The sequence below is a fragment of the Schistocerca cancellata genome, chromosome 4 (assembly GCF_023864275.1).
Source record: "Schistocerca cancellata isolate TAMUIC-IGC-003103 chromosome 4, iqSchCanc2.1, whole genome shotgun sequence".
In the NCBI taxonomy this organism is placed as follows: domain Eukaryota; kingdom Metazoa; phylum Arthropoda; class Insecta; order Orthoptera; family Acrididae; genus Schistocerca; species Schistocerca cancellata.
This window is the reverse complement of record NC_064629.1, coordinates 925,906,087-925,914,269: the sequence shown is the minus strand read 5'-3', so window position 1 is coordinate 925,914,269 and position 8,183 is coordinate 925,906,087.

Here is an 8,183-nt window from a genome sequence, read left to right as displayed (position 1 = left end):
AACGGCATTCTTGAAGGTACTTCTGCTATCTTACTCATCATTTAAAGTCGTTAAAAAAGTAGCTGCAGATTTTATTTAATTGCAATCTTTCATTTATAAATTTCTATGTTACATTCAAAATTCGTGATTGCGGGATGATAGGAACCTTCGAGCAGTATTTGGCTTGTAATGCGCCAAATACGTATCCCAGCCCATAGACAACGAAACCATACAAAACTTTTAATATTTCAACTCTGAGTCTGAGGGCACATAGTTGAGGACCACCATTAATTTTTTTTTTTTTTGAACCTGCATCTCACTGTTTTTGCAGTATGAAGATAGCCAAAACAAGTAAATAAAATAAAATGAAACCCTTTGATTGACTTCAAGCTATCTTCCATTTTTCGTATTTTTATTCGTGTAGTTAACAAGGTAAAATTGCTGACCTCCTTTGATATTCCTTAGCTTAACATCTCTTTCATTTTAGGGCAGGGAAGTTAGAACGCATTAAAATTGTAATGGAAAGAATGGAATATCATCATTGTCCTGATATCGGCCGAAAGGATGAGCGTTCAGCGAGCGCATTGTATGTAACATCTGAATGAATGTGACATGTGAGTGAATAGTGTAACATTAGCTTTGACTACATTAGAACTTTAAGTAATTAACACAGAGGTGACAAGGGATAGTTTCTGCATAGGTACAAATGGTGATAGCATCGCGTACACACGGTTTAAACGGGCAGTGCATTGACGGCGCTGTCATCCGTACTCAGGCGGTTCATGTAAAAAGGTTCCCGACGTGATTGTGGCCACACGACGGGAGCTAACCGACCTTGAACTTAGAATGGTAATTGGAGCTAGACGCACGTGTCACTCCATCTCGGAAATTATCAGATAATTCAGGATTTGGAGATCCACGGTGTCAAGAGTGTGCCAAGAATAGCAAATTTTACTCGTCACCTCTCACCGCGGACAACGCAGTGGCCATCGGCCTTCACTTAACGACCGAGAGCAGTGGCGTTTGTGTAGAGTTGTCATTGCTAACAGACAAGTGTCAATGCGTGAAATACCGTAGAAATCAACGTGGGACGAGCGACGAACGTATCCATTAGAACAGTGCGGCGAAATTAGGCGTTAATGGGCTATCACAGCCGAACTCCACCGTGTGTGTCTTTGCTTACAGTATAAGATCACATGCGGCACCTCTCCTGGACTCGTTACTTTGTCGGTTGGACCCTAGACGGGCAGAAAACCGTTACCTCGTTAGATGAGTTCGGATTTCATTTGGCAAGAGCTGATGGTAGGGCTCGAGTGTGGCACAGGGGCGACGAAACCGTGGACCGAGGTCGTTCAAGGCACTGTACAAGCTGCTGGTGACTCCATCATGATGTGGGCTGTGTTGACATGGAATGGGCTGAGTCCTCTGGTATAAGTGAACTGATCACTCACTGGAAATGGTCATGTTCGGCTGCTTGGAAGCCATTTGCAGCCAAGAACGATGGTATTTTTGTGGACGACAATGCGCTTTGTCACCGAGCCGCAATTGTTTGTTGTTGGTTTGAAGAACATTCTGGACCGTTCGAGCGAATGATCTGGCTACCCAGATCATCCGACACGAATCTCATCAAATATTTATGGGCCATAATCGAGAGGTCAGTTGGTGCGCCGGCCTGTGTGGCCGTGCGGTTCTAGGCGCTTCAGTCTGGAACCGCGTGACCGCTACGGTCGCAGGTTCGAATCCTGCCTCGGGCATGGATGTGTGTGATGTCCTTAGGTTAGTTAGGTTTAAGTAGTTCTAAGTTCTAGGGGACTGATGACCACAGATGTTAAGTCCCATAGTGCTCAGAGCCATTTGAACCATTCAGTTGGTGCACAGAATCCTGTATCAGTAACATTTCCGCAATTATGGACGGCTATAGAGGCAGCGTGGTCCAATATTTATGCAAGGGAATTCGAGCGACTTGTTGAGTCCGTGCCACGTGGAGCTGCTGCAGTAAGGCTTTTGGGAAGTATCCCATGACTCGTGTCACCTCAGTGTACACTGCAATGTTTGTCAACTTTGAATTACGTTTTATTGTTGTTTTAAGCTGACATATGTAATATCATCGTACAATGATATTTGTATGAATAAAGCAACTAACTATTAAAGATAGTGTGTAGACACTGACTGAGGTCGAACGTGCCCCACGTGACACGCTGTATCAAGCGTCCGTATCGTCGAACGCTGGCCCGTGCGTGATATCGAACCTCGATCGACCGGAATCTGCGCTGCACATGTCCCCTCTTCAAGACACAATAACTTAGAGCCCTTACCAGGGATGTCACCATCCGTACGCCCTAGGTCTAAGCCTTGTCCTCGTTATTAAAGAGGGGAAGTACTCACTATGCCGCGTGCAGCAACTTCCGGAAGGCCTTCGATACCGTGGCGCATTTTCGCTTAGAGAACAAAATATGAATCTGGCAAGCAACGACCCACATTTTAAATTATTTACTCGACTTCCCAGCAAATATGATTCTACACGTCGTTCTTAATGGGACGAAATAGACAGACATAAAAATAACTACCGCTATATCTCGAGGAAGTGTTATATGGCCGTTACAGTTTACAATATACGTAAATGATCTAATGGATAACGGCGGAATTCCCTTAAGGCAGTTCATGGACGGTGTTGTTATCAACTCCAGCAGCCTGCAACGAAATCCAGGAAGACATTCGGATGATTAACGAATGGTCCCGGAGATGGCAGTGAAACAACGTAAAATAGCTGGGGAAAACAGTCCGAAAGATATATTGGAGAACGACTACACAAAATTAATTGTGGGAAAAGTAGACGCTAGGCTGAGATTCATTGGAAGAATCCTTAGGATACGCAATTCTTCCATGACAGGAGTGGCTTGCAACACACACTTTCGACCGATTCTAGACTATTCCTCGTTAATCTGGTAATTTTACAAGATGGTGTTAATAGTAGAGATGTATAATATCCAATTAAGAGAGGCGTGTTTCGTCACTGGTTCGTCTAGTAAGCACAAGAGCGCCACGGAGACTGCCATCAAACTCGAGTTGCAGGCGCCACAACAGAGGCGTAGCACATCACAGAGTTGTTTACCCTTAAAATTCCTAGACCCGTATGGCAAGAAGAGTCATGTAACATATTTGTTGCTCGCAGATACATCTCATGAAATGACCAAGATGAGAAAAGCAGGGAAATTGGAGCCCATATGAAGGATCCAAAAATGTTCAAATGTGTGTGATATCTTATGGGACTTAACTGCTAACGTCATCAGACCCTAAGCTTACACACTACTTAACCTACATTATCCTAAGGACAAAAACACACACCCATGCCTGAGGGAGGATTCGAAACTCCGCTGGGACCAGCCGCACTACGAAGGTTTATCAAGTCGTTCTTCGCACGCATCATTCGCGAAAGGAACAGGGAATGGGGCAAAAGATAGAGGTACAGGCAGTGCCTCCAGCCACACACTGCAAGATGGCCTTCAGAGTATAGACGTAGACGGAGAAATAGAGATTGACGTCATTGTCGAATCCAAAGATAGCATTAGTGGGTTCAATAACCGCAACCGTTATACCTTGCGCTGATATGGCAACGATAACGACTTTGATTGGGGGAAATCTCTGGCTCGTCACGTACTATAATGTTAGCAGCACAGCAACTCACGTTCATGTCAGTTGTTTACTGGAAACATACACCACAGTGCTATCAAATCTCAAACGATGCTGGAAATATTTTTGTGAATTTACATTTCGGGTTATTGTAGGGGAGGTTTTCACTGGTTTATGTCTACCTGTGAATCAGCCCGTAAACTGTTCTGCATTGTCCTGACCGCTACCGACATGTCATTAATGGTCTTGCTCTCAGTAACTCCTACAAACGTTGTGAGCTCAGTGGACTTTGCTTCCACAACGCAACAAAAGGTCAAGTAATATTATTTACAGAATATCTGCGGAGGAAGACCATGCTTCAATACTAGAACTATACTCTGCTTGGTGTTCTTACCGCAAGCAACGTTTCTGTGAAACCAAGTTCACTCGTGGGACCAGGAGGGTGGTAGTAGAGGGGTTCAGGTTGGTACAGTATTTTTGACCTCCCTCAATACATTTATGCACTGTCTTCTGTTAAAAACAACACGAGCAAGTGGGACATCCGATTACATGCAAATGGGTTGTAAAAATTCTAGCGAACAGTATTCAGTACAACTGAGACGCTTCGGTAGCGTCGTGCGCACTTCCCAGTAATATGCCAGGGCCGCTGCTGTAATGGAAATGGAAATGTCGTGTGGCTAGGGCCTCCCGTCGGGTAGACCGTTCGCCTAGTGCAGGTCTTTCGATTTGACGCCACTTCGGCGACCTGCGCGTCGATGGGGATGAAATGATGATCATTAGGACAACACAACACCCAGTCCCTGAGCGGAGAAAATCTCCGACCCAGCCGGGAATCGAACCCGGGCCCTTAGGATTGACAGTCTGTCACGCTGACCACTCAGCTACCGGGGCGGACTGCTACTGTAATGATCCGACGGATAATGTCTGCATCTCTTTAAGGCACTTTGCAGGCGATGCAGCTGTGTAGATATAGTCGGCATCATCCTTAATAATACACTCCTGGAAATTGAAATAAGAACACCGTGAATTCATTGGCCCAGGAAGGGGAAACTTTATTGACACATTCCTGGGGTCAGATACATCACATGATCACACTGACAGAACCACAGGCACATAGACACAGGCAACAGAGCATGCACAATGTCGGCACTAGTACAGTGTATATCCACCTTTCGCAGCAATGCAGGCTGCTATTCGCCCATGGAGACGATCGTAGAGATGCTGGATGTAGTCCTGTGGAACGGCTTGCCATGCCATTTCCACCTGGCGCCTCAGTTGGACCAGCGTTCGTGCTGGACGTGCAGACCGCGTGAGACGACGCTTCATCCAGTCCCAAACATGCTCAATGGGGGACAGATCCGGAGATCTTGCTGGCCAGGGTAGTTGACTTACACCTTCTAGAGCACGTTGGGTGGCACGGGATACATGCGGACGTGCATTGTCCTGTTGGAACAGCAAGTTCCCTTGCCGGTCTAGGAATGGTAGAACGATGGGTTGATGACGGTTTGGATGTACCGTGCACTATTCAGTGTCCCCTCGACGATCACCAGTGGTGTACGGCCAGTGTAGGAGATCGCTCCCCACACCATGATGCCGGGTGTTGGCCCTGTGTGCCTCGGTCGTATGCAGTCCTGATTGTGGCGCTCACCTGCACGGCGCCAAACACGCATACGACCATCATTGGCACCGAGGCAGAAGCGACTCTCATCGCTGAAGACGACACGTCTCCATTCGTCCCTCCATTCACGCCTGTCGCGACACCACTGGAGGCGGGCTGCACGATGTTGGGGCGTGAGCGGAAGACGGCCTAACGGTGTGCGGGACCGTAGCCCAGCTTCATGGAGACGGTTGCGAATGGTCCTCGCCGATACCCCAGGAGCAACAGTGTCCCTAATTTGCTGGGAAGTGGCGGTGCGGTCCCCTACGGCACTGCGTAGGATCCTACGGTCTTGGCGTGCATCCGTGCGTCGCTGCGGTCCGGTCCCAGGTCGACGGGCACGTGCATCCTCCGCCGACCACTGGCGACAACATCGATGTACTGTGGAGACCTCACGCCCCACGTGTTGAGCAATTCGGCGGTACGTCCACCCGGCCTCCCGCATGCCCACTATACGCCCTCGCTCAAAGTCCGTCAACGGCACATACGGTTCACGTCCACGCTGTCGCGGCATGCTACCAGTGTTAAAGACTGCGATGGAGCTCCGTATGCCACGGCAAACTGGCTGACACTGACGGCGGCGGTGCACAAATGCTGCGCAGCTAGCGCCATTCGACGGCCAACACCGCGGTTCCTGGTGTGTCCGCTGTGCCGTGCGTGTGATCACCGCTTGTACAGCCCTCTCGCAGTGTCCGGAGCAAGTATGGTGGGTCTGACACACCGGTGTCAATGTGTTCTTTTTTCCATTTCCAGGAGTGTATTCACCTAGTCCACAGCTGTCGTGGTGGCTTCAATTACTACCACAGGTGCGTCTAGGGCGCTGTAGTCATGGACTGTGCGTCTGGTCCCGGCGGAGGTTCGAGTCCTCCCTCTGGCATGGCTGTGTGTGTTTGTCCTTAGGATAATTTAGGTTAAGTAGTGTGTAAGCTTAGGGACTGATGACCTTAGCAGTTAAGTCCCATAGGATTTCACACACATTTGAACATTTTGAACTACCACCGGTGCCATGGAAGCCCATATGAAGTCCCCAGAAGCATAAAACTTCCTTCACCGACCTTAGTTCCTGGCGCGGTGGATGCTTCAAGCAGTCGGTCACCCAAATAACGGCGTATCCGGACACGAAGTTCGCACAAGAAACTTAAGCGTGGACGTCCACTGACATAAGCAACTTTGACAAGGAGCAGATTGTTGAGGCCCTCCTTCAGGGAATGAGCGTCTCGGATATGGCGAAACTGGTCAGCTGCTCGCATGCTAGCGTCATGTGTATCTATGGAAAATGGATGAACGACGGTGAAACCACTTCTGGCGAAGAGTGTTGGACATCCGTGCCACATCGCAGAACATAGAGGTAGGAAGTATTCCCACACAATGCGGGTGGATAGGAGGTTGTCTGTGCTGGTGCAGGCATAGGTGTTCAGCACACATTGCTAAACACAGGACTCCGTAATAGACGATCCTACGTGTTCCCGTATTGACCCAACGATGTCGTCACTTACGACTGAAGTAAGTAGGGGATCATCCAGATAGGACCGTGGATCAATGGAAACCAGTCGCATGGTCGGTTCAGTCACGTTTTATATTACACTAGGTCTGTGAAACTGTTGGGGTACACCGTCCTCTAGGCAAATGGATAGTGAAAGCAAGCACTGAGCCATGGGTACATGATGGTGGGGGAAGTATTATGCTGTGAGGGCATTAACCTGAGTTTCCAACAGATCTGTAGTAGTAATGGAAGGCACCATGACATCAGTGGTTCAAATGGCTCTGAGCACTGTGGGACTTAACATCTATAGTCATCAGTCCCCTAGAACTTAGAACTACTTCAAAGGATGGGGCCCCTCCACGCCCACACCAACGTGGTGACCAAACCAAAAGTTCTACTGTCACCTCCGTAAACATGTTAGTTTTTGGATCAGGCGTCACAGGATGCGGGCTGTGATGTTGTCCATGCGTCTGGGTAAGATTACTCATTAACATGGTCCATCAGGAGATAGAAGTGGACGAAAACGATTGAAGGGTAGCGGTTGTAAGGGCAGAGGAAAAAAAGTGCCAAGGCAAGAGCCAAGGGAAAAAAACCTCTGCGACAGTAGGGCGGGTAGTAAGGGCAGTAGCGGCTTGCTATCTGCGACAGTGCGTGCAAGGTGTGGTTGTGTTAGTTCGAGGTATCGTGCATCGTTACCTTTGTCGTTGTTGGAGCTTGTTGCGGCGCTTTCTGCAATTGCTGCGTTCCTGCAACAGGTCAAGGTCGTTGTAGATTAGTGGGCGATCGGTCATAGATCGGCTCACAGACGGTGTAGGGGGTGTGTGTGGCTGGTTTGCGTGCTGTCTACAGTACAGTTTCCCTGCGGTTGCCTGTTTTTCGGCTGGTCGCACATCTGGGTTTCCAGTAATAACTGTGTTGCAGGGGCTCGCCAGTACTGTCGTGTTAGTGTTCTATGGACCATAGATGTTTAGTTTCTAGCTAGTAATGTCTTTGGTCTGTTATGCTTCCATCTATGGTTGTGGTCGTAGTTACCCAAAGAAAGGATAAACGGGTTGCGCGAGTGTCTCGTGTTATTGTACAGTCGTGTGGAGAGTTTTTGGAATACCTGCAAGATAGTATAGCCGGTATTCCAGGTGAAGGTCCGCGATGCGTTTGTAGCGCGGAGCATTGGTTATGATTTTGAGTACTTTGTTCTGTATGAGCTGCAGACGGCGCAGACGAGTTGGCGCAGCGTATCCCCAGACAGGGGCTGCGTACGTCATAAGGGGTCTAATAAGTGTCATGTACATGGACCTAAACACCCTCCTGTTCAGTGTGCTACGCCTGTTAAGCATAGGGTAGAGTTGTTTGAGCCTCGCGTTAGCTTTGTTGGTCACGTGTTGAATGTGGTCCCCCCAGAATAGTTTCCTGTCCAGCCAGACACCGAGGTGTCTG